The sequence below is a fragment of the Pseudophryne corroboree genome, chromosome 7 (assembly GCF_028390025.1).
Source record: "Pseudophryne corroboree isolate aPseCor3 chromosome 7, aPseCor3.hap2, whole genome shotgun sequence".
Classification (NCBI taxonomy): Eukaryota; Metazoa; Chordata; class Amphibia; order Anura; family Myobatrachidae; genus Pseudophryne; species Pseudophryne corroboree.
This window is the reverse complement of record NC_086450.1, coordinates 205,929,090-205,950,285: the sequence shown is the minus strand read 5'-3', so window position 1 is coordinate 205,950,285 and position 21,196 is coordinate 205,929,090. Positions and strand designations below refer to the sequence as shown.

Here is a 21,196-nt window from a genome sequence, read left to right as displayed (position 1 = left end):
AATGGAAATTGAGGAGGCATCTAAAAAATATTTAACCAGTGGCGTAACTACTGCCCCCGCAGCCCTCGCGGTGGCTTGGGGGCGAGGGGCTGTGGGGGCGCCACTGATTTAGTGCAGACTGACATGCGGACGAGCGTCCGCATGTCAGTCTGCGGTCTCGTTCCCTCCCCTGCTGTTAGGAGGGACACGGAGGGCACAGCGCACGCCTCCCTGTGTCCCTCCTGGGTCTCCGGCGGCCGCGGGTCTCATAAAGGAAGTGCCGTTCGTGAGCACTTCCTTTATTAGAGTGACCCGCGGCCGCCGGAGACCCAGGAGGGACACAGGGAGGTGTGCGCTGTGTCCCTCCTAACAGCAGGGGAGCGGGAGAGCGGCGGCGGTGGAGGAAGCGGGGGGGGGCGGGGGGGGGGGGGACGCACTGAGGGGGCATATCTGGCACTGGGGGCAAATTTGGCAGGGGGGGGGTTAATATCTGGCACTGGGGACATATATGGCACTGGGGGGAATATCTGGCACTGGGGACATATGTGGCAGGGGGGGGGAATATCTGGCACTGGGGGGGAATATCTGGCACTGGGGGCATATATGGCACTGGGGGGGGGAATATGTGGCACTGGGGGCATATGTGGCACTGGGGGGGAATATCTGGCCCTGGGGCATATGTGGCACTGGGGGCATATATAGCACTGGGGGGGGGAATATCTGGCACTGGGGGCATATGTGGCACTGTGGGGGAATATCTGGCACTGGGGGCATATGTGGCACTGGGGGGGTATATGTGTACCTGGCACATGGGGGGGGGGCTATATTTGGCACTGGGGGCATGTGAGTACCTGGCACCGTGGGGGAATATCTGGCACTGGGGACATATGTGGCACTGGGAGCACAGCCCTAGCAACAAGGACTACCTCCTAGCAACGAGCATGACACCCAGTGCATGAAACCCCTGGCAGCGAGCATGACACCCAGTGCATGAAACCCCTGGCAACGAGCATGACACCCAGTGCATGAAACCCCTGGCAACGAGCATGACACCCAGTGCATGAAACCCCTGGCAACGAGCATGACACCCTGAGCATGAAAACCCCTGGCACCGTGCATGGAACCAAGAGCATGAAACCCCTGGCAACGAGCATGACACCCAGTGCATGAAACCCCTGACAACGAGCAGGTAATTGAAAAGTAATTAGAAGCCTTACTGTAGGACTTAATGTGTAATGGGCATTACGGTGTGTGGCATAATGTATCACGGACATTGCGGTGTGTGTCATAATGTGTCACAGGCATTACGGTGTATGGTATACTATATCGCGGGCATTGTGATATGTGGTATAATGTCTCAGGGTCATTGCAGTGTGTGGCATAATGTATCACGGACATTGCGGTGTGTGTCATAATGTGTCAGGCATTACGGTGTGTGGTATACTATATCACGGGCATTGTGGTATGTGGTATAATGTCTCAGGGTCATTGCAGTGTGGCATAATATATAACGGGCATTGCGGTGTGTGGCATAGGGTATAAAGGGCATTGCGATATGTGTCACAGGCATTACGGTGTATGGTATACTATATCACGGGCATTGTGGTATAATGTCTCAAGGTCATTGCAGTGTGTGGCATAATGTGTCACAGGCATTGTATGTGCTATAATGTATCGGGCATTGCAGTGTGTGGTATAATGTATCACGGACATTGCAGTGTGTGTCATAATGTGTCACAGACATTGTATGTGCTATAATGTATCAGGGGCAGTGCAGTGTGTAGCATAATGTATAACGGGCATTGCGATTCCTGTCATAATGTGTCACAGGCATTATAGTGTGTGGCATAATGTGTCGGGGGCATTATGGTGTGTGCATATTGTGTCATGTGCATTATTGTGTGCGGCATAATGTCTAAGGGCCATTGCAGTATGTGGAATAATGTATACTGGGCATTACTATAAGGAGGAAAAATGACAAATAATGTAAGGGGCATGAATCAGGATTATTTTTCTTTCCTGTGGTGGCTAACGTCTGGGCGTGCAGGTTGCAAAACTGGGGTATAAGGTAGTCTTTTCCTGCAATGCCACGGCCATTCCAACGAAGCCACGCCCACCCCAACGAAGCCACGCCCCTTTTTGCGCATATTTACCCCTTTATTGCTCCCAATTATGGGGGATGGGGGGGGGGGGGGGGGCGCCAAAGAATTTTTTGGCTTGGGGGAGATAAATTTCTAGTTACGCCACTGTATTTAACCATCAATACTCACAAAGGTTTATTACAATATAACCGTCTGGTGTTTGGACTTTCTTCTGCCCCAGAATTATGGCAGAGAGCAATGGATCAAGTCCTACAAGGAATACCAGGTGCGCAATGTTACCTGGATGATATAATTGTAACAGGCAAAGATGATGTGGACCATTTAAATAATTTGGAAAAAGTATTAACCCGACTACAGGAATATGGACTCAGAGTAAATAAAGATAAATGTGCATTTTTCCAAGAAAGCATTTCCTATTGTGGACATGTGATTGATAGAGAAGGCCTGCACAAATCAAATGATAAAACTGAGGCAGTACTACAAGCACCCCAGCCACAGTCTGTGTCACAACTGAGATCTTACCTGGGCCTTGTTAATTATTATCACAAGTTCTTACCAGACCTCTCCACAGTAATACACCCGCTAAATGCCCTACTACAGAAAAATGCACGATGGAAGTGGACAAAAGACTGTGAGAAAGCATTCTCAGAAACAAAAAGATTGATTACATCTGATAAAGTCCTTACTCATTTTGATCCGAAACTACCCATCAGGCTGGCGTGTGATGCGTCACTGTACGGCATTGGAGCAGTGTTATCACATCAACTGAGAGATGGTAGCGAGAAGCCAATATCGTTTGCTTCACGGTCTTTGACAGTGGCAGAGAAGAATTATGCGCAAATTGACCGATAGGCCTTAAGTATAGTATGAAGAGTGAAGAAATTTCATCAATTTTTGTATTGGCAAAGGTTTACATTAATTACGGATCATCAACCACTGGTATCAATTTTTAACCCCCACAAGGGAGTCCCAGCCATGACTGCAGCTCGGCTTCAACGTTGGTCATTATTCCTGGGTGCTCATAGATATGACATCGAGTTTAAAGGAACAAAACTACATGGCAACTCTGATGGTCTGTCGCATTCTCCCTTGCCCCAAAGTGAGGAGGACAGTGATGGAGACCCCCTGGAAGTGTATCACAATATGTTGATGGAACAGCTACCTATTACCAATGCCACGATCAATTGGGAAACAAGGAAAGAACCGGTACTATCAAAAGTAATGGACAACTCTCAAAGGTTGGCCTAAACATGGCGATGCTCAATATTACGGGTTTTCGGGCAGGAGAGATCAGCTTTCTGTCTGTCAAGGAACTCTATTGTGTGGGTCACGAGTGGTAATACAACCTAAACTGCGAAACAGAGTTTTGGAAAATTTGCACGAGGGTCATCTAGGCACAGTAAAAATGAAGAATCTTGCTAGAAGCTATGTGTGGTGGCCAGGAATTGATGGTCAAATTGAAACTTTGACAAAAGGGTGTGAAGGATGTCAAAGAGTTCAAAATGCACCACCTTTAGCCCCGTTACACCCCTTGGAATGGCCTTCATCTCCATGGCAGCGGGTACATATTGACTTTGCTGGTCCATTCATGGATTATATATTTCTTATTGCAGTGGACGCTCATTCAAAATGGCCAGAGGTAATAAAGATGAAATCCACTACTTCTGAGAAAACAATTGCTGTGCTGTGAACCATCTTTGCTAGAAATGGGCTACCGGAGCAAGTGTGCAGTGACAATGGACCACAGTTTGTGTCCATGGAATTCAAAAAGTGCATGCAAGACAATGGAATTAAACATTTTACATCAGCTCCACACCATCCAGCCACTAACGGTTTGGCTGAGAGATTTGTCCAAACATTCAAAAAAGCTATCAAGTCCATGCACCATGAACATCTACCTTTGCAACACAAGATTGACAACTTCTTGTTTATATATCGTAGGACTGAGCACTCCACTACCGGTCAGCCTCCTGCGGTGCTATTCATGCAACGGAACTTACGGTCTCAGTGGGAATTGATAAAACCGGATGTAAGGCGGAAGGTACATAACAAACCATTTCAATCAGTTTATCAGAAACCTACTCGGTTCTTCCACATTGGCCAAGAGGTTCTGTTCCGTGATTATAGAGGAGACAAATGGCAACCGGGAATAGTTTCTTTAAAATCCGGGCCTTTGATGTACGTGATTGAAGTTGGAGGAGAATTGTGGCGTCGCCACATTGATCAAATCATTGAGGCTGGGAGGCAAACTGACTGTACGTCGACAGCTGGACATAGTCAAGCCAGTGATGTGGGGGTTTATGTATACCCCTCTGGAACTGATACAAAGACTGTTCCTGACAATTTGGAGGAAATGTACCCCTCTGGGTCAGATACAGAGACTGTTCCCAAACCTGTTATGGAGTCACCTGAGCATGAGGTTCCCTTAGTAACAACTGATCCTGAACCTTCTAGTGTGATTTCTGTGGAGCAGCCAGTCACTCTGGGAGTTAAACATCGTTATCCAGACAGAGTTCGTAAGGCACCTCAAAGGCTTTATTTGTAGCCTTCTGGGGTAACATATACATTGCTTAGTGCTAACATTTTCATGTCTGCATTTATCTAAGTTGGGAGGAGTGTGGTGTATATAGTTCCCATTGCTGTATATGTGTTCTGGTGGAAGGTTACAACGGATCTTATTTTGTATTTGTATTAGTTGGTGTATGAATCTATTTCTGTGTTCTTTAGTTTCCTGTTCTTCTCCAGTAAAGAAGCATGCAACACTCCCTGTGTCCTGGTTACATTAAATACTCTTATTGAAATATAAGTAACAGATTTAACAGAAGGAGAGAGTCTTATACAGAGAGAGGTCTTGTTGCTTACATGCAGTTTGCTTGCTCTGGCTTGATCTCGTATAAAGGGCTACCATAAAGGTTTCACTTGACTGGTGGTCTGGGGAGTGAAACACCAGCATGCACAGCACTACACTACAGCAGAATAAAGGTAAAAATACAGTATGTGAACCAAAAAGAGCAGCCCGTAGAACCAGCGATGATGAAAGAATCAACCACACTTCAACAATAGAATAAACCATAGTAAAACAACCACTGGATCACGAAGAACTAAATGAAAGATTTTCTACAGTAGAAGCATTTGATGGTTGTCCTTTAGTACAGTGGTATAATGAAATCATCCAAATGGGTTCTGTGAAGAAGCTCAAAATACAAAAAGAAAATTTCCATAGCATAACTCCGTAATACAGAAGTGCTGCAAAGAGGAATGGGTGAAACAGCCCAAGATAGGTGTGCCAAGCTTGTGGCATCATATTCTAAAAGACTTGAGGCTGTAATTGCTGCCAAAGGTGCATCACCAAAGTATTGAGTAAAGGCTGTGGATACTTATGTACATGTGATTTCTTAGGGTTTTATTTCTTAGCTTTTGTGTGTATAATATTTTCCACAATCCATGGGGGGTGGGGTTTGGGGGCGCCAAAATCTATATTCGCAACCAAAAAATTTAGGCTTGGCCCAGCCCTGCATCCATGCCATTGTTTCTTGCCATCTGTACTACTCTCACCTCTCTTCATCTGTGTTGCTCTGTCCCCCTCACCCACAGAACACTGTCCACCCACCCACACCGCTTTGTCTACCCCCACCATCTGTGCCACTGTCTCCCCACCAACTACATCACTCTGGCTTACCTCCCCCATCTGCACCACTGTTTCCACCCATCTGTGTTGCTTTGTCCTCCCCCATCAGTGCTTTTTAGTCTTCCCCCTATCCACACATTTCTGTCCCCCCATCCACACTGCTCTGTCTCCTCCCTCCAATCAACACCACTCTTACGTCATCCGTGCAGCTTTGTCTTCTGCTCAGACCTTCAGTTGCATAGACTGCATGTGTGTGTAGTGCCCAGCGCTTATGACAGGCAGCAGATGTGAAATTGGACACTGGCCATTTTTGTGTTTAGAGACTACATCTCCCAGACAGCCTTGGGTTTCAGAGGATATACAGAGAGACACGCAGAGGCTGTCGGGGGGTGGGGAAACAGGGCATGGAGAGGGGGGAGTGGAGAATGGAATGCTTTTGTCCAGAGGAGTGGAGGAGATGGGCCAGGAGAGAGAAGTAACCATGTCTTGGATATAGCTAAGATGCAGCTGACAATGACTGGAGAATACTGGGGAAGAAGTCAACGGTGACTGTACAGAAAGAGCCCTACCAGTCTGATGAATTTAAGTGGTCTATAGAGGATAATGCATTTCAAACCTTCCTTTTTAACCCCTGGAGAGGAGAGGTTGCAGAGGGACACACTTTGGAGGAATGTGAGATAAGTAACAGTTTACAGTGTTATGTTTCATGGTAAAGACTGACAAATAGTAGCTAACAAAGTGTGTGATTTCACCAAGAATCAGTTTGTGGAACTACAAGTACCAGCATTGCTGAAAGTGCCTTTTAAAGTACAGTTTTCTCCAAGCCATAGCATGCAGAAGATAATGAACTCTGAAATAACAGTGCACTATAGTGGGGGATGTATTGTCTAATGCTGAGTGTGGTATGTGTGAAATTCATTGTGATACTGCTGTTTAAGTTGTCATTACCCAGTCAGTGATTGCAAAGGCCAGGGTGTTATCTGTATACAAAAAGAAAGTTCAGGAAGGGTCAGACAGGAGAAAGCAGATTCATGTGTTATGTTAAGTTTTTCTTATTACTGCATTATACACCCTTTAGATATGTGTGTGCGCATTACTGACCAATATGTTTCTATGCCTATTTAGTATATGTCCTCTTTTATTGATCTCACTATAGTACCTTGTATATAAATGCATAAAAGCAATTGCTATTCCAGACCCTTTAATATATGTGCCAGGGTGGCTTTTGCAACATATCCGTGTGATATATTCCTGTAGTGGGGGCGGTCTAAGCACGTGGTGGGCAGGAGGTTTCCCGAATCTCCCTCTGGTGTTCCTGAAATTGAACACTTCCCAGAAGAGCACGTCACGTCAAGATTCGGGTGGAGGCACTAATACCAAGAGAAGTACAAGGTGAGAAGCAATGCAAAGCGGGAAGAGTTTAAATACACACCATTACCCAGAAAACCCAGGTAAAGGGGTGTTACCTGTGTATTCCAACGAGCACACAAATCTGTGAATTAGCAGTTCCAACATTGTGTGAGTGACAATTGTCAAACTCTATGAGAGTGCTGAATCTGCACTTACCCACAGGCTGTGATGGCATACCATATCCATATTGTGCAAGGAACACGTCCATTAAAGCGTCAGCCTTAATGATCGGAATTTCATTGCTTTTTGGAGTTTGAGTGGAAGAGTTACAACAGGTTTCTGAAATGTCACATCATGTGTAAGAAGCCTTAATGGGACATGTGAAACAGTCTATGGAATTAATATATATAACAATAGCTCTAAAGATCTCTGTTGGTGAGACTCACACAGTCATCAGCAACGACGGACTGGGGCCTCGAATCCGCCCTGGCATTTGTGAACGTGCGCGTGCACGTATCACGGGGGGGCCCGGGCACGCACGTATCACAGGGGGGCGCGCCGCATGACATACGGGGCGTGAGGCGAGTCATGGGGGCGTGGACTCACGGCACGCCCCCATTACCATGGTGACAGATGCTGGGGGGAGGGACGCGCCGCAAGACCAGGGGCGTGGACTCGCGGCACGCCCCCATTTCCATGGAGATTATGGAACCAGAGAGCCATAGGCTGCGCTGTGCGTGGCCTTCCCGGCTCTCTGAGCGACCGATTCGGCCCACCTGCCCAACGGCTCTTCTGGCATGTGCCAGAAGTGCCAGATGGTCAGTATGGCCATGGTCATCAGTGTCCGCATGGGCACTCTTTCCTCTCATGGTGGCTTCCCTCCTCCCTCCTAACAGGAGACATGTGATCTGACATCATCTCTGTAGGAAGGGTGAGCCGGTAGGTAAACCAGCCCAGAACCCAGACTCCTCTCCTCCTGCAGCAGCCATAACTGGATGAGGTGGACGGTGCAGACAAGTAAGGCAGACAGAGGCGGGCGGACTCAGATGCAGTGTGGACAGACGGAGCGAACTCGGTTAACTCGTTCCAGCCTGAGTTAACCTGCCTCAAAAGGACCTCTGCCAGTGGGCCGCATAATGACCCCTGCCCATGGGCCGCAAAATTATGCTGTAGGGGCCGCAAGTTTGAGACCCCTTATCTGCGCAATATAATTATCTCCATTAAAGATATTTTACGTTGCTTATCTTTATTTACTGCTGATATATGTTTCTGGCTATGATATTCTACTAGATGTACGAATGTTGTTATTGTTCATGCTGTTATGCCATTTATTATTTACTTTTTTTTTTTTTTTTAACATACGCCCTTATTCAGCTTGCATCGCTGATGCGATGTGATTGCATTTCCCTGATGTTTGGGCCAGTGCGCACGTGCAGGGCCTGTTCTGCTGCGCAGACAGAGGGCTACCCTTATTTTTCTGGGTCTGCAATGCGATTGCAATTGAATTGTGATAACATCGCTGGCGTCAGTTTGCATGCTGTGCAGCCTTACCCTATGTTGGGAGTCCCTCAGCATGTGAGTGTTAGACTGTTAGCAATTGCAATTTTGCTAAATTAGCAAAACTGCAAATGATGTTGAATAAGGTCCTTTGGGTCCGATTCAGCATGATTTGTAGTTTTGCTAAAAGTAGCAAAACTACGCCTCTCTTTGCTAGCATGTGGGGGGCGTCCTATATGCAGGGTCCTGTCCCCACACTAAAATGCAGCACATATAGGTGTGTCACCGTCGGTGGATGGAGATTTCTTGGCCTCTTTGTAGCAGCTGAGGCGGCCGGCTTTCGCGACCCCATGGGTCACGCTGCACGCAGACGGCTGACAATGTTGCAGATGGTCCAATGTTGCATCCTAGGATGCAGTTCAGATCAGTAATGCATGCAGGAGGCATGACACCTCCTGCTGCATTACCGTATTAGTACTATTGCTGATGCTTCCATGTAAACAGCAGTGATAGCAACTCTTTCCACATGTGAAATACTCCCATTGCTGCAGTGTATGCCAGGCATGCCTACCCTCCTGCTGCTCCCAATTTTTAAATGAGTCTCCCGCTGCCCCGCAAACCTTGCTTGCTCTCCTGGTTTTTAATGTAGCTCCCTGTAAATCTCCGGGCTGCACATGCGCGAGTCTGAAAATTCAGGGGTTGGGGCCTGCACTGAAGAGGTCACAGCCAGCCACTGCGGGGTTGTGGGTAACGGTGGCCGTCCTGCTGTTCCCACTGAGCCAGGCAGTCTGAGCAGAGGCAGGAGAATAATCAGCGAGCAGCTGGTCTACTGACAGCCAGTGCTCTGCTTCAGAGTGGGCTGTGTGTAACAAACAGCCCACCTTACCTCTTCCTGCTCCTCCTGCATACATCTGCCCAGTGCTGCCTCCCCCCACCACACCACAGGAAGGAGCAGCAAAGCCAGGTGGGTGCTGTATGTACGGGAATCGGTGAAAGCCGGACCGGACCAAATTCCAGAACCCCGGATGAGACCCGCTCCCTGCAGCGACCTCTGCCGCTGAGGAGCTTTGTTAGCGCGTTCCCGTCCAGGGGGGCGTGTCTTTAACAGCCTGTCAGCGGGGACCGGGGAGACGGGGAGCGAGACCTTAGAACCGGCCGGGTCCGTGCGCTGCTGTGTGCGGGGAGACATGACAGCCTCCTGCCCCGCTGCTGCTACCCCCGGACAGAGGGAGGGTGGGGGGAGCAGCACAGGGAGATGCTGGTGCTGTGCTGTATATACAGAATTACAGATCATATATACCACTTGCTGCATACGGGGAGGGTGGAGCATGTACTGTCTGAAATACAGTGTTAAGGGACGTGCGGTGTTATATATATATTGAAAAAGAATTACCCCTTACCCCCATGTCGTTTAGAAGATTTTTTTTTATTATTTTTTTACTTCATCATAGCAAGGGGTCAACAGGATGAGGCTCCTGCTGTCAGCCCTCCCTGTACAGCTATGACTGATCACTGGGCCTTACTCAGAGATTGGCGCAGCCGTTGCGTTCGCATGCAGAAACCGCGTCTATAGGGTCTGCGCACGTCCAGCAGCCATAGTGCGTGTGCGTGACCCTTCACCCAGAAGGATGCGATCGCTAGATGATTGAAGGGCGGCGACGCGGCATTGGGGGAGAGGACATCGGGAAACGCAGGTGTGTCATGGACGTTTTGGGGACAGGTCTATGATGTCACCTGCATTTCCTGCTTATGGAAAAATGTCGGCGGTGCCCCTGTCTACCCAGCCAGGCTGCACAAGCAGGGGTTGGCCTCTAATCGTTGCGTTCACAATTAAATTGCGAACACATTGCAGTTTGGCGCCACTCATGCTGGGCTGCCCCCAGTATGTGAGTCTATTGTCGCAGATTTTGCCGCAGGTGAAAAAATTCTGTCTTTCTCCCCTCACATGCCCCACATACCTGCCAGTGGTGTATTGCCGTTGTCCCGGTAGAAATAGGCTCTGATATAGTAGCGCCGGTTCCTGGCTCCCAGCAGCGTTGTGCGTCTACTATAATGAAGACGCAATGCTGCCTGCACTGTTACCAAAAACTGCAGACAGGAGAGGAGGGGGACTATTAGAAAAACCACAAAAGTGTGAGCACTTTCCGGTTGCCAGAATAGGGCGGAGATCACCTTAGATGGCCATTCCGGGTGACGGAAAGGAGCACAGACCACCTTAGATATCCGATCCAGGTGCTGGAATGGGCAGCAGGCCTCCTTAGATAGCAGTTCCGAGTGCAGGAAGGAGGTGCAGAAAACTCAGACCACATTACACAGCCATTGTGGGTGTCGGACCAGGCAGCAGATCACCATAAATAGCCATTCCGGGTACCGGAATGGGACGCAGGCCACCTTAGATAGCCATTCCGGGTGCCGGACCAGGCAGCAGATCACCGTAGATAACATTCCGGGTGCCGGAATGAGGAGCAGTCCACCTTAGATAGCCGTTCCAGGTGCCGGGACGGGATGCAGACCACATTAGATAGCTATTTTGTGTACCGGAACGGGGTGCAGGACATCCAGACCACATTACACAGCCATTCCGGGTGCCGGACCAGGCAGCAGATCACCAAAGATAGCATTCCGGGTGCCGGAAAGGGGCACAGTCCACCTTAGATAGCCGTTCCGGGTGCCGGAACGGGATGCAGACCATATTAGATAGCTATTTTGTGTACCGGAACGGGGTGCAGGACATCGAGACCACAAAACGCAGCCATTCCGGGTGCCGGACCAGGCAGCAGATCACCATAGCTAGCATTCTGGGTGCAGGAACAGGGCACAGTCCACCTTAGATAGCCGTTCCGAGATGTACCGGAACGGGGTGCAGGACATCCAGACCACATTACACAGCCATTCCGGGTGCCGGAACGGGACGCAGACCACATTAGATAGCTATTTTGTGTACCGGAACGGGGTGCAGGACATCCAGACCACAAAACACAGCCATTCCGGGTGCCGGACCAGGCAGCAGATCACCCTAGATAGCATTCCGGGTGCCGGAATGGAGCACAGTCCATCTTAGATAGTGGTTCCAGGTGTCGGAACGGGATGCAGACCACATTAGATAGCTATTTCGTGTACCGGAACGGGGTGCAGGACATCCAGACCACAAAACACAGCCATTCCGGGTGCCGGACCAGGCAGCAGATCACCGTAGATAGCATTCCGGGTGCCGGAACAGGGCACAGTCCACCTTAGATAGCCGTTCCGGGTGCTGGAACGGGACGCAGACCACATTAGATGACTATTTTGTGTACCGGAACGGGGTGCAGGACATCAAGACCACATTAAACAGCCATTCTGGGTGCCGGACCAGGCAGCAGATCACCGTAGATAGCATTCCGGGTGCCGGAACGGGGCGCTGTCCACCTTAGATAGCCGTTCCGGGTGCCGGAACGGGACGCAGACCACATTAGATAGCTATTTTGTGTACCGGAACGGGGTGCAGGACATCCAGACCACATTACACAGCCATTCCAGGTGCCGGACCAGGCAGCAGATCACCCTAGATAGCATTCCGGGTGCCGGAACGGGGCACAGTCCACCTTAGATAGTGGTTCCAGGTGCAAGAACGGGATGCAGACCACATTAGATAGCTATTTTGTGTACCGGAACGGGGTGCAGGACATCCAGACCACATTACACAGCCATTCCAGGTGCCGGACCAGGCAGCAGATCACCAAAGATAGCATTCTGGGTGCCGGAATGAGGAGCAGTCCACCTTAGATAGCCGTTCCGGGTGCCGGAACGGGATGCAGACCACATTAGATAGCTATTTTGAGTACCGGAACGGGATGCAGGACATCCAGACCACATTACACAGCCATTTTGGGTGCCGGACCAGGCAGCAGATCACCCTAGATAGCATTCCGGGTGCCGGAACAGGGTGCAGTCCACCTTAGATAGCCGTTCCGGGTGCCGGAACGGGACGCAGACCACATTAGATAGCTATTTCGTGTACCGGAACGGGGTACAGGACATCCAGATCACAAAACACAGCCATTCCGGGTGCCGGACCAGGCAGCAGTTCACCCTAGATAGAATTCCGGGTGCCGGAACGGGGCACAGTCCACCTTAGATAGTGGTTCCAGGTGCCGGAACGGGATGCAGACCACATTTGATAGCTATTTTGTGTACCGGAACGGGGTGCAGGACATCCAGACCACATTACACAGCCATTTCGGGTGCCGGACCAGGCAGCAAATCACCCTAGATAGCATTCCGGGTGCCGGAACGGGGCGCAGTCCACCTTAGATAGCCGTTCTGGGTGCCGGAACGGGACGCAGACCACATTAGATAGCTATTTTGTGTACCGGAACGGGGTGCAGGACATCAAGACCACATTACACTGCCATTCCGGGTGGCGGACAAGGCAGCAGATCACCAAAGATAGCATTCCTGGTGTCGTAATGGGGAGCAGTCCACCTTAGATAGCCGTTCCGGATGCTGGAACGGGACGCAGACCAGCTTATACAACCGTTCCGGCAGGCCCGGCGCTACCCGCTCAGCGAAGGGATGCAGTGCAGGGAGGCGCTGGGACGGAGAGGCGCTACCCCTGCTCTGCATTCCTTCCCTGCTGCGCCGTCCTGGCCCCCCTGCTGCTGCTGCTGCTGTTGCTGCTGTGTCTGTCACTGTATGACTGTGACAGTCACTGGCAGCGGAGCCTGCAGCGTGAAAAGCCTCCCCCCTCCCTCCCCTCACCTGTGTGGCAGCGGCTGTGTACGGGACGGAAGGGGGCGGAGCTAAACGGGACGGAAGGGGGCGGAGCTAAACGGCCCAGAAGGGGGCGGGGCTACACGGACCAGGCTGCTGTACCGAGGGAGACTGGCTTAGGTAAGTAGAGGGTGAGAGAGAATTGTGTGTTTGTATATATGGTGTGTGTGTGTGTGTGTATGGTGGGTGTGTGTATATGGTGTGTGTGTGTGTGTGCATACGGTGTGTGTGTGTGCATACGGTGTGTGTGTGTATATGGTAGGTGTGACTGTGTATGTGTGTGTATATATATGTGTGTGTGTGAGGTATGTCTGTGTACGCGCACTTTATGGATGGTAGTACTGGGGGGCATTACGTATAATGACGCTATTACTGGGGGGGGGGGCATTACATGTAAGGACGCTACTACTACTGGGGGGGCATTTTGTGAAACAACGCTACTACTGGTGGGGCCATTACGTATAAGGACGATACTACTACTAGGGGGGAATTACGTATAAGGACGCTTCTACTACTGGGGGTGCACTACGTATAAGGACGCTACTACTACTGGGGGTGCACTACGTATAAGGACGCTACTACTACAGGGGGGCATTACGCGGAATGACGCTACTACTACTGGGGGGCATTACGTATAAGGACGATACTACTACTAGAGGGGAATTACGTATAAGGACGCTTCTACTACTGGGGGTGCACTACGTATAAGGACGCGTCTACTACTGGGGGCACACTACATATAAGGATGCTACTACTACTGGGGGGGCATTATGTATAAGGATACTACTACTACTGGGGTGCATTACATATGACGCTACTACTACGGGTGGGGCATTATGTATAAGAGGAATAAGATTGTGCTACATTGTGGCGTAATTTTAAATGGGGGTACTATTGTGTGGCCATGCCCCTTACTTGTGAGCCCACACCCCTTTTCCCGGCGCGAATATGGGAGGGCGCAAATTTATAGTTTGCAGGGGGGCGCCGAACACCCTAGCACCGGCCCTGCGTTCCGGGTGCCGGAACAGGATGCATACCACCGAAGATAGCTGTTTCATGTGCCGGAATGGTGTGCAGGACACCCAGACAACCTTAGATAGCTGTTCAGGGTGCCAGAATAGGGGGCAGACCACCATAGATACTTGTTCCGGGTGCCGGAACAGGGCTCAAACCATCATAGACAACCGTTCCGGGTGCCGGAACAGGATGCAGACCACATTAGATTGCTGTTTCATGTGCCGAAATGGTGTGCAGGACACCCAGACAACCTTAGATAGCTGTTCAGGGTGCCGGAATGGGGCGCAGAACCCCTTAGATACCCATTCTGGGTTCCGAAACGGGCAGCACATCACCTTGGATACCCATTCTGGGTATCGTGCTGGTGTGCAGAACACAGAGACATCTTTAGATAGCCGTGCTGGGTGCCAGAATTGGACGCAGACCACCTTAGATAATCGTTCTAGGTGTCGGAACGGGGTGCAAAAACACCCATACATCCTTAGATAGTCAGCACCCCCACAGCTGTACTTCCGTCACTGCCCCGCCAGTGCTGTACTATACCGGATACTGCTCACACAGTGACAGGCAGCCGGGCATTGGCACGCTGCAGTGACTGCAGCATCCTGTACCACCTACGCTCTGCCCCTCCCAAGTCCCAATGTCCGCAGTAGGAGAAGAACATAGCGCGGGTGACAGACCGGCAGCCAGGTGGAAGCAGCTGCTCTGGAGGCTGAAGTAAGTATAACACACACACACACACACACACACACACACACACACACACACACACACACACACACACACACACACAAACCAGGGCTGTCTTAACAGCAGTGTAGGCCCCTGTGCACAGCAATGCACTGGGGCCCCTACCCATCCTCTAGCGGAAGGGGTGCTATCAGCGGCAGCTTTGGTGTCCCGTGGGCAGTAGGGGGTGTTTTATGGGCCCGATTCAGGACGGATCGCAATATGCAATCCAAACGCAAAAAATACTAAAAGGATGCGGCGCATGCACAGGGCCTGTCCTGCTCCCGCATTTTCTGTGTGCGCCCGCAGAAAATGCGAACGAGGTGTTCGTGGGGCGGGGGCGGCAACGCTCCTTTTCCAAGGCAGAGACTAAGCTTTGCGGGGCGTGGCTTAAAAATGGGGGGCGTGCCAGCGTGAATGGGCTAGACGTGACAGGGGCATGATCGGGGCGGCTGCGCGACGTCACACACAGCCACTGCAATCAAAAAGATGGAGGCAGGCTCCCTGTGGGTGCAGCCAGGCTGCGCCGGCAGGAGGCTTCCTTAATTTTTGAGATCAAGCAGAATTTGCGGTGTGATCGCAATTTCTGCTTGGAAAAGGGGGGTGGCGGGGTGGTGGAACCTGAACCAGGCCCTATATTCCACTCAGCATGTAAGACCTGGAGCAGTAATTTCTGCTAATTACTCCTCTACTGCACAGATGGGGTGGGAGGGAGAACACTAAACTGTAGAAGGTGGCATTGGGCTGAATGAAGGTGCCCTGGTACATGACTTCCAGGGTGGTAGGGGGTGTTTAATATGTAGGGGAGTTGTGGATAGTGGAGTGGGCTTAATATTCATCATTTTCTGGTGGGAGGGCAGCTTGCTTGACTGCAGATATCTCAAGTTCCTAGAAATAGATTTCTTAGCTTTGAATGTGATTAAAAAACTAGAGATTCCCGCCCTTCAGGAGGTGCTGGGGACCTGGGGATCAGAGTTCAGGAGCCAGAGCAATCCACCAACGAAAATATACAAATATATTATAATATATATTAGCATGAGGAGCTGGAGCCAGCTGCTGGAAGGCTGATATCTCTGGATCTGGGCATAGTAGAGACAAGCTGCCAGAGTCAACCAAAAGTGGAGAATCCCAGCCGTCAGAAAAACTCAAAGTCAGACAGAACCCGAGATATCTGGCTAGGAAAATCAATTAATAAGCTTGGATGGGGACCACTGCTTTGAAGTCGGATATCTCCATTTCCCCAGGGCCAATTTTAAAAATCTGGTACCCCTGCAAAGATGGGACGTTCAGCTATTAGCCTAGGGCCCTTATACTCCTGGTGCAATGTGTAAAAGGGGGCTCTACCTGGTGCAATGTGTAAAAGGAATGGGGGCTCTTCCTGGTGCAATGTGTAAAAGGAAAGGGGGCTCTACCTGGTGCAATGTGTAAAAGGAATGGGGGCTCTTCCTGGTGCAATGTGTAAAAGGAAAGGGGGCTCTACCTGGTGCAATGTGTAAAAGGAATGGGGGCTCTTCCTGGTGCAATGTGTAAAAGGAAAGGGGGCTCTACCTGGTGCAATGTGTAAAAGGAATGGGGGCTCTTCCTGGCGCAGTGTGTAAAAGGGAGCTCTACTTGGTGCAGTGTGTAAGAGGGGCTCTACCTGGCAATGTATAAGGGGACTGTAACATAGTAACATAGTTAATGAGGTTGAAAAGATGCCCATCGGCTTCAACCTGTATTCTGTATTAAGCCGAGTTCATTATAATGTCCCTGCTGAAGTAATGTTTTATGTCTAGTTAACAACTATAAATCATGTTACACCCGGATTATCAATGTCAATATTTTAAATGTTATAACCTTGGATATCTTTTTCAGTCAGAAATTTATCCAATCCATTTTTAAATGCATTTACAGATTCCGCCATTACCACCTTCCCTGGCAGGGAATTCCAAATCCTTATTGCCCTAACAGTGAAGAACCCTTTCCTCCGCTGCGTACGGAATTTTCTCTCCTCTAGCCTCAGAGAGTGCCCTCGTGTCCTACAAAGTTTTTTTAATAAGCAATTCCTCTGATAACTCTTTATAATGTCCCTTTACATATTTGAAGATATTAATAATGTCTCCTCTTAGACGCCTCTTTTCTAGTGTACACATATTCAACCTAGTGAGCCTTTCCTCATAATCCAGTCCCTCTAGCCTTTTAATCAATTTAGTAGTTCGCCTTTAAACCCTTTCGAGTTCAAAGATATCTTTTTTATAATACGGTGCCCAAAATTGAACACAATATTCCAGGTGCGGACGTACCAATGATTTGTACAGCGGCAGGATTACACGCTCATCCCTTGTCTCAATTCCCCGTTTTATGCACGCTAGCACCTTACTTGCCTTCTTTGCTGCACTTTGACATTGTATACGATTATTAAGCCTATTTCTCATACGTCCTAGAGGATGCTGGGGACACTTCATGGACCATGGGGTATAGATGGGATCCGCAGGAAACATGGGCACTCTAAGACTTTTATTGGGTGTGAACTGGCTCCTCCCTCTATGCCCCTCCTCCAGACCTCAGTTAGATTTTGTGCCCAGAGAGACTGGACACTAACAGGGGAGCTCTACAGAGTTTCTCTGAAAAAAACTTATTTAGGTTTTTTATTTTCAGGTAGCACTGCTGGCTACAGACTCCCTGCATTGAGGGAGTGAGGGGAGAGAAGCAGACCTACTTCTAGTGAGTTCAAAGGCTCTGCTTCTTATGCTACTGGACACCATTAGCTCCAGAGGGTCTGATCGCTAGCCATGCTAGATGCTCGTTCCCGGAGCCGCGCCGTCACCCCCTTGCAGAGCCAGAAGAAAGAAGCCGGGTGAGTATTAAGAAGTAAAGAAGACTTCAGAGATGGCAGAAGACACAGACTGAGGTACCGCGCGGTGGTCGCGCTGCACGCCATGCTCCCTCACACACAGCGGCACTGATGGGTGCAGGGCGCAGGGGGGGGCGCCCTGGGCAGCATTAAACCTCAGATCTGGCACTGGCAAATGAATATAGGTGCCTGGGCACATATTATACCCCCGCCAGTATAAATATATTTTCAAAAGAAGCGGGACTGAAGCACGCCATTGAGGGGGCGTGGCTTAGCCCTCACAGCTCTAACCAGCGCCATATTCTCTCCACAGAGCTGCAGAGACGCTGAGCCTTCCTCTCCACTGTAACAAATAACAGGGGCAAAACAGGGGGGGCACAGTTGATTTGGTGCTTATTGTATTTGATAGGAAAAGCGCTGACAACTCTGGGGCTGTGTATTGCACACTTCAGAACAAGGTAGGCGCTGGGTTGTGAGCTGGCAAACTCCCTTTGTTTCTCCCTGACAGGCTTAGTGTGGGTCTGTCCCCTATAGCCCAGTGTGTTTGGTGGTGTCGGTGCACGTGTGTCGGCATGACTGAGGCTGAATGCTCTTCCCAGGAGGAAGCAGGTGTGGAGACAGTACAGACTGTGGGAGTGACCCCGTCGGCACCGCCGACTGCTGAGTGGGTGAATATGTTGAGTGTTTTGAATGCTAATGTGGCTTTGTTAAATAAGAGGTTTGATAAATCTGAGTCCCAGCAACGAGCATGGAGAAGGTCCATGGAGGATGCATTGTCACAAACCCCTTCGGGGGCACAGAAGCATTCATTTACCCAGTTAGCGGACACAGATACCGACACGGATACTGATTCCTGTGTCGACTATAATGATGCCAGATTGAATCCTAAACTGGCTAAGAATATTCAGTACATGATTGTGGCAATAAAGGATATGTTAAATATCACGGAGGACCCTGAGGTTCCTGATACGAGGGTCTGCATGTATAAGGGTAAGAAACCTGAGGTAACGTTCCCTCCCTCTCGTGAACTGAATACTCTTTTTGAAAAGGCTTGGGAAAATCCTGACAAAAAGTTTTTGCTTTCCAAGAAAATTCTGCTAACATATCCATTTCCCTCGGGGGACAGGAAAATGTAGGAATCAACCCCCTCTGTGAACAAGGCTTTATCCCAACTGTCCAAAAAGGTGGCTCTTCCGTGTCCGGACACGGCAGCCCTGAAGAATCCTGTGGATCGTCGACAAGAAAGCACATTGAAATCGATCTATGTCGCTACGGGTACGCTGCTCAGACCTACCGTGGCGTCGGCATGGGTGAGTAGCGCTATTGAAAAGTGGGTGGATAATTTATCCTCTGAAATTGATACACTGGACAGGAATAGCATTCTCGTAACATTAAGTTACATCAGGGACGCTGCATGCCAAAACACCTTACTGACAGCGCCTAAATAAATGAATCAGTCTACCGAAATGCAACCGCACCTGAGCGCTGCCGATAATAGGCACTGTGCGTGTGCCTATGGATGCAGTATTAAAAAAGAAGAAAGAAAGTCGGCTGCGCTTGGGGTGCTTTACAAATGGGTATGGATCATGGAGAGTTGACAAACTTCTATATAAAATAGGTTTATTATGATATAAAATACATCAACAGCAGAAAAAATAAATCATATGCAACATAATAAATAGATAACTATACTCTGAAACACCATTATGTAAACACACAGTATCAATCGAGCTCTCTGTATGATGTTCCCCTGATTCAGGGTTTAAGATTGATACTTGTTAACAATTGTAACCAGGATGAAACTTAAATAGTTACAATTTAACTCTGCAGTATATTGTGGCTAGAAATGGGTGGAAACAGCAAAAGTTTTTTCCTCCAATAATCGGAGACAAAAAGACAAGGGCCCAGCGGTCAGAAATAAAATAAACAGTATGCAGTTTTACCTCTCCTATGGGCTGGTACTACCGAGCGTCCTCGGTATAGTCCTGTATTGAGCCCACCGTATGATGTTTGAGGAGAGAGATTTAATGAGGAAGTATTTATCCCAATTTACTGTTGAATTTGTGAGTCCCGGATGCAGGATGATTACCTGTGTTTTACCTAGGGCTGGTGGAAATCCTTTAGGTGCCCTGAGCATAGGTATTAACACATCTTCCAGGACATCAGAAGAACACACGCTGTTGCCGCTAATTGCGGTGGAGACTCACAGGTGCGATGCCGATCAGAGCCGCCGCACCGGCATGCATGAGACTGAGGCGCTGTCCCACGGCCAAATAGCCGTTTAGATGATACAGGCTGGCGTTGTCTCACCACCAGGTATAGCTGTAGGACGGTGATACGGGCTGTAGTTTTCCCACTGCCGGGAACAGCTGTCAGAGCTAGCAATGTCCCACGGCTAGTTGCAGCCGTCAATTGCCGTTCAGAAATAGCAATATAGCCGTCGTGCAGACTGGATAACTCTCCGTTGAGGGCAGAGTTTCTTGGAGCTGTGGTGCTGGTGAATCAGAGACAAAAAAGGGGAGGAGCCTAATGCGTTTCGTCACGATTAACGTGACTTTTTTTCAAATCAGGGACGCTGCAGCTTATCTGAAAGATGCTGCAAGGGATATTGACATTTTGGGATCAAAGGCCAATGCCATGGCAGTCTCGGCTAAGAGGGCATTGTGGATTCGTCAATGGAATGCTGATGCTGACTCAAAGAAAGCTATGGAGGCTCTGCCGTATAAAGGTGGTGTCTTGTTTGGTGACGGCCTCACGGACCTGGTATCTACGGCTACTGCGGTAAGTCATCATTTCTACCTTATGTTCCTGCACAGCAGAAGAAAACGCCTCACTATCAGATGCAGTCCTTTCGGCCCAATAAGTACAAAAGAGGGCAAGGGGGCTCCTTCCTTGCTACTAGAGGTAGGGGAAGGGGAAAAAGATCACCTGCGGTGGCAGGTTCCCAGGAGCAGAAGCCCTCCCCGGCTGCTGCAAAATCCTCCGCATGACGCTGGAGCTCCTCTGCTGGTGTCTGCTCCTGTGGGGGCACGTCTCAGGCTTTTCAGTCAGGTCTGGGTTCGCTCGGGCCTGGATCCTTGGGTATTAGACATAGTAACCCAAGGTTACAAACTGGAGTTTCAAGATGTGCCCCCTCACCGTTTTTTCAAATCAGCCTTGCCAGTTTCTCTCCCGGAAAGGGAGGTGGTATGCGCGGCCATACAAAAGCTGTGTCAACATCAGGTCATTGTCACAGTACCACCGTCACAACAAGGAAAAGGCTTTTATTCGAGCCTGTTCGTGGTTCCGAAGCCGGATGGCTCGGTCAGA

General features: G+C 49.6%; 1 protein-coding gene and 1 pseudogene across 1 annotated transcript in view; both read left to right on the top strand.

Moving 5' to 3' along the window:
- The window catches only part of IGFBP2 (insulin like growth factor binding protein 2), a 211,979-nt gene that overhangs the window by 1,901 nt on the left and 188,882 nt on the right, over positions 1 to 21,196 (top strand). The window lies entirely within an intron of this gene.
- On the top strand, positions 2 to 4,852 carry LOC134943198 (uncharacterized protein K02A2.6-like; annotated as a pseudogene).